The following is a 6,000-nucleotide window of genomic DNA, read 5'->3' as shown; positions in this document are numbered from 1 at the left end:
AGGGATGCTTCCTCATTAATATAATTCTGTCAACAATCTTGAGAGAAGAGAATAATATATTTATTAATTTTTAAAGTATGAACTTTTGAAATGGACACGGCTCAGTTCTATTAAACTTGAACAATGCTTTCTTATGGTTATATTAAAACAAAGTATGACCTTATTTGTTCACATATCTCTTTACCCTGCTGTTATTAAGAGTAACAGAATGGCTTGATAAAAAATGATATACTTATTCATGACTTTAAATTTAAAATTGAGTTCATATATTATGATCCTTGTTAAATTCTCATTGTCCTGTTAAAGGATGTATAGTAACCTAATTCAAACAATAATATCCATTTTACCCAGGGAGGTGCCTGTGATTAAAGCACACATGTATGCTTATGTCTCATAGTTTTGAACACCACATTTTAACCACAATGGCAGGGAAACTTGAGAAATCATTTTCCCATTTAGTCATCATCAAGAGTGGATAGGGATGAACAAAAAGAAATTAGGGGTCAAATATGTATTTTTGTACATATGCGGGAAGTTTAAAAGAAACTAACAAGTAAGCATATTCATGGCAGGGGTAACCCACAATACACTCGTGGAATGCACTTTTGGCAGCATCTGGACTGCTTGTTCTTGAATTAGAGCCATTCAGATAAAGTAGCAAAGCTGTGATATTTAGAAACAATGTTATTTACATAACATTTACTTCATGTTATATGTATGTATTGAATACTTTAAAATAACATAGGTCCTGGAATTCCACCATGTGGAATTATATGGTGCAATTGCATGCAATAAAGGTGTACACATATATTGTTTGCTAGTGAAGATAAAGACAACCTATGGAGAAGTCCACAGATAATTCTCCTCATTCAGGTGTATGCATTTCCCATTTTTCCACAGAAGAGGTAATCTAATTAAGTTGCAGGATCTTTATAATGACTGACACTATAGTGCTTACTATAAACCAGGAATTATTAACTCCTTTACATTTATTAACCCTTTTACATTTATTAACCCATTTGATCATGGCAACTCTATAGTATTGGTACTGTAACTACCCAGCCATTCTTTTGGCATTGTTTCTGTAAATGCTGACTCTAATATGGAACTTGTAGATAAACAGCATGCTTGTATAAGAATCCTGGGAATTAACTTCAGAAGATACAGGCTCCAACTTTCAGTCATTTGAGCTCTGGGAGATTTATTGACCTTCAGCTGTAAAACCAGGATGACATATAACCAGGATGATGAAAACCAGGATGAAGCACACCAGGCCATCCCTCAAGCGGTTTTGAGGTCTTTATCAGAATAGACTCTACTGCTCTTCACAGAGAGAACTTTTCAACACCTCCCCCTTGATCTATTTGTTCTGTTCTCTCTCTCTCACTTCTTATAAAATCTCTGCCTGCACTGAGATGTTGGGATGGGCTTTGGGGCAAGAGTCCCTCATCTTCTCAGGCTGTCAGCTCTTGAATTAACTTTTTTCTTACATCAGCTCCTGTCTCTCCAGTAAGGCAGCTGAACCTGAGTTCAGGATCAGTGCTGTTATTCTCTTCATTTTTCTGTAGGCTTAAGTAAATTGCTCAGGATTAAAACACTAATAACTCAAATAGTTCCAGAAAGAGAGATGATGGTCACACTAGAAGAGTGGCGATGAGAGTGGAAAAAAAGTAGATAGACACCCAATATAATTTAGAAGTAAAACTGCTTGGCACTGCTCACATAGATTATTGGTAAGTGAAAAGAGCATAAATTATAGTTATTCCTAAATTTTTGGCTTGAGAACTTTGTGGATGATACTGCTATTTACTACATTGGGAAGGGGGATGGAACCATTTTGGTAGAAGGGAGGGAAACTTGAGGTGGTGGAGGATACATCACAATAAGAGTTGTTTTCCTACACAACTACAGAGTTGGATTCTATAGGAAATAGACTCTACAATGGAGACTTGTATATACATGCTATATTGCGAAGTGCTCTTAGTAATACTACCTGTGAAGAAAGGAAAGAAGCAGGATTGTGAAGAAAAAGAGAGTTATGTCATATAGTTGTAAAAAAGGTCTCAATAATCAATCTTGCAGGAAGATTTGGAGCTGAAAGTCCTCAGATGTGGCCTGAATCAAGCAACTGCTCCAAGTCCTTGTAACCTCTCCATCTATCACCTTGCATGTGGGCATCACTAGGCACAAAGCAGTTTCCTTTACCCAAAGGTACTTTCTGGGAAGGGACTTAGCTGTCAGAGACAGTCAAGTCTCCTGGAAATGGGAGAATAAGTGCCTCGCTCTTGAACATAGAGAGCTGAATGTTGCACCATATCCTCTCCTGCACCTGTTTAATACTCAGCTGAAACAATCAAATTGGCCATCTAACATATCGATTAGTTACACAAATCTAGACAAAGTCAAAGCTGGAGATTGAAACTGGAGAAGTTACAATAGCACTCTTCACCCACACACAGCACAATGCCAAAGAAAGGCATTATGCATAGCAGGTTAAATTATGTCTTCAAATGTATATATGTCTAAGTCCTAATCCTCAGGAACCTGTGAATGTAAACTTATTCAGATAATGAGTCTTCTCAGATGTAACACAGATAAGGATCTCAAGATGAGATTAGGCCCTAAATCAAATTACTTGTTCTTTTAAGAAACAGAGAAGGAAAGGACAGAGGCAGAATGAGAGTTATTCTGCCACAAACCAAGGAATGCCTGGAGCCAGCAGAAGCTAAACGAGGCAAGGAAGGATTCCCCTCTGGAGTTTGTGGAAAGAGCATGACACTTTAATATTGGACTTCTGACTTCTAAAACAATGAGAGAATAAATTTCTTGTGCTGTAAGTCACTCACTTTGTGGTGATTTATGGCAGCCCTGAGCACCTAACACCATATATAATCAACTCCCTATGCCTAAAAGATAAAATAATATTAAGAAACTAATGTCCTTAGACACTGCTAAGGAAAGCATAGGAATAAATTTTGTTATTTGTGAGTTATTTAGGTTAAGCTCAGTAATATTTTGTATTTTTCTAGTATTTAATTAAAATATGAAGGTCAAAGCACGAGTGAGGATTTTTAAATAAATTATCTTTATATACATAGTGATCCTACCACATGAAAAACACATTAATGACCTTCCATAATGCATATTTTAAAATAACTTGGAAGAGGAATACACAAGTAAATGACAATGTTAGTCAAAGAAAATTTGAGCTTTTGGAACACCAGGAATAACTCTTGGCAGGCTGGAAGAGACGAAACAGTGTTCAGAGAGTTGATGGGTTTTCTCAATGAAAACCACATTCCTCCACTGTATTCAACTGCAATGTGAAAATAGATTAAGAAATTGTTCTGAGTGCTCACTTGTGTAAGGGACAATGATGTAACTACTCCAGTGTCATAGAAATGAGACATCCCTACTCTCACCACCAGCAGGGCAATATCAGTGATGGAAGGACTCTGGATTTCTAAAGGGTGGTTCAGTAAAACCTCCAGCTCTTGACATCTCATGAAGCAAATACAGCAACACCTTTGGGACACACTGCTTCTGGATTATAGGAGGTGACTCAAACATGCTCAGATCAACAGCAAACTAGTCAAGGGGGCCACATTTTAATTTAATAAAAAATGTCACCTTGTACTCTAATGGTACACCCTAGGGTGGAATGTCCCTGAAATTCTTAGGATATATTCCCAGAAGTGAGATTGCTGAGTCAAATGGCAGTTCCATTTTTAATTTTTTAAAGAAACTCCATATTGCTTTCCACAGTGCCTGTACCAGTCTGCATTCCTACCAACAGTGCACTAGAGTTCCCTTTTCTCCACATCCTTGCCAGCACTTTTTGTTTGTTGATTTATTGTTTGTATCCATTCTGGCAGGTGTGATATGATATCTCATTGTATTTTTAAACTGCATCTCTCTAAAGGGCATTGACCCTTTCTTCATACGTGTATTGGCCATCGGTATGTCCTTCTTGGAGAAGTTTCCATTCAGATCTTTTGTCCATTTTTCAATTTGATACACAAGAACAGACTGAAAATGGTAGAAGACTTAAATGTAAGCTGAGAAACCACAAAACTCCTAGAAGAAAACACGCTTTCTTTTTTAAAAAAATATACCATATTTTTATAGATTTTAACAGAGATATGTTCCAAATATTATGGCAGTTTGTAGTGTGAGGTATAATTATGCTTTAGAAACTAGGAGAAGGCTCCAGAGAGGCAGTGGGTGTAAGTAGCAATTAACAGGGAAACTTAGAAGTTGTGGGAATCATGTGTTCAGGCAATGAAACATGAACTGTAGGTATTTGGCAAGGATTAAGGTAAAATTGTATGGGGGGGGTGTTGGGATGGAAAGTAGAAGTAATATGAGGTCAGATATAGGCAGAGATCAACTCCTGATTGGCATATGTCTTCCTAAGGCATTTATATTTTATTTTATTTTATAGACAATGGGGAATCACCGAATGTTTTACACAGGAAATGATACCATGAGAAATAAATAAAAAACAAATAAACTAGCATGGAGAAAGGATTGAAGTGGAATAAAACCCAAAGTAGGAATATTAGTTGGGAACCATTTAAATTGTTGGGGCAAGAGTTGATGCAAGTTTGAAGCAAGAAAGTAGCACTGGATAAGAAAAACAATAGAGAATCAAAATTATTGAATAGGTAGACAGGCTTGTTAGAATTTAGTGATTTAATAAATCTAAAGCTTCTCATTTAGGTGATTAAACTGCTTAAATCTTGAGATACAGAATCAAAAAACTGGGGTATATATTGAGATATGGATCACAGTTATTTGCCTGGCATGTATTTAAGATCCCTAGGAATGGTAGCCAATGGAACACTGGAACGCAGAGAAGACCTGACTTTTCAGAAGATGGAAGATGACAAGCAGAACATGCTGAGATTGAAATGTTGTGCCAAGCATTTTTAGAGCAGTAGAGATGAAATTTCAGGAGATTGGAGCTAATGGTAGGACAATAGTAATTGAGCACGGGAAAACTGCAAGAAGGTTTGCAATCAAAGAAAAAGAGAAAATGAATAGGGGGATGCATTGTTATTGAGAGAAATTTAAATCAGCCCATTATTGAGATGGAATTGTCCCTTGCCAGCCCAGGCTGTTATCTGAAATACAAGGTTCTCCCAGACACCATATGTCTATAGGAGCTGTGATCCAGATGTCTTTCTTTTTTTCTCCTTTTTTCTAAATTGAAATACATTTGACAAACACCGTTATGTAAATTTAAGTCTACAATGTGCTAATTTGATACATTTATTTACTGTAATATGATTGCCATTGTAGCAATAATTAGCACCTCTATCATGTTACATAATTATGCTTTCTTTTTAGTGGTTGGAATAATTAAGTTAGAGTCTCTTAACAAGTTAATTTATTATAATACAATGTTGTCTATGTTTACTATACTATGCATTGGTTTTCTAGGACTTATTTACTGTTCATTGCAAGTTTGTACCCTTAAACATTTATCCTATTCCCTATTCCCCTGTTCCCTTGTAACTTCCATTTTACTCTTTTTGTTGTTGTTGTTGGTTGTTTTTAGTTTGGCTTTCTTGCTTTCTCACATATAAGAGATAACATACACGATTTGTGTTTCTCTTGACTGATCTCACTCAGCATAATGTGCTGAAGTCCACCCATGTTGTCACAACTGACAGGATATATCTTACATCATCTTTATCCACGCACTCATTGATGAGCACTTAGGTTGTGTCTATATCTTGGCTATTATGAATAATGCTGCAATAAACATGGGAATAAATGTATCTCTTCAATATCCTGTTTTCATTTTCTTTGGATATATATCAGGAGTGGGATTCCTCAGACATTCTAATAAGTGTGAGGTGATATCTCATTGTGGTTTTGATTTCTATTTCCCTGATGATCCAGTGAGGCTGAACATCTTTTCATGTACCTGTTGACCATTTGGGTTTCTCCTCTGGAAAAATACCTATTTTTTTTTTTTGAGAGCTAAATACA

This window comes from Furipterus horrens, unplaced genomic scaffold (genome assembly GCF_987537825.1).
Source record: "Furipterus horrens unplaced genomic scaffold, mFurHor1.1.pri manual_scaffold_9, whole genome shotgun sequence".
NCBI lineage: Eukaryota > Metazoa > Chordata > Mammalia > Chiroptera > Furipteridae > Furipterus > Furipterus horrens.
The sequence above is the reverse complement of the archived record's forward strand: the minus strand, read 5'-3'. Positions refer to the sequence as shown.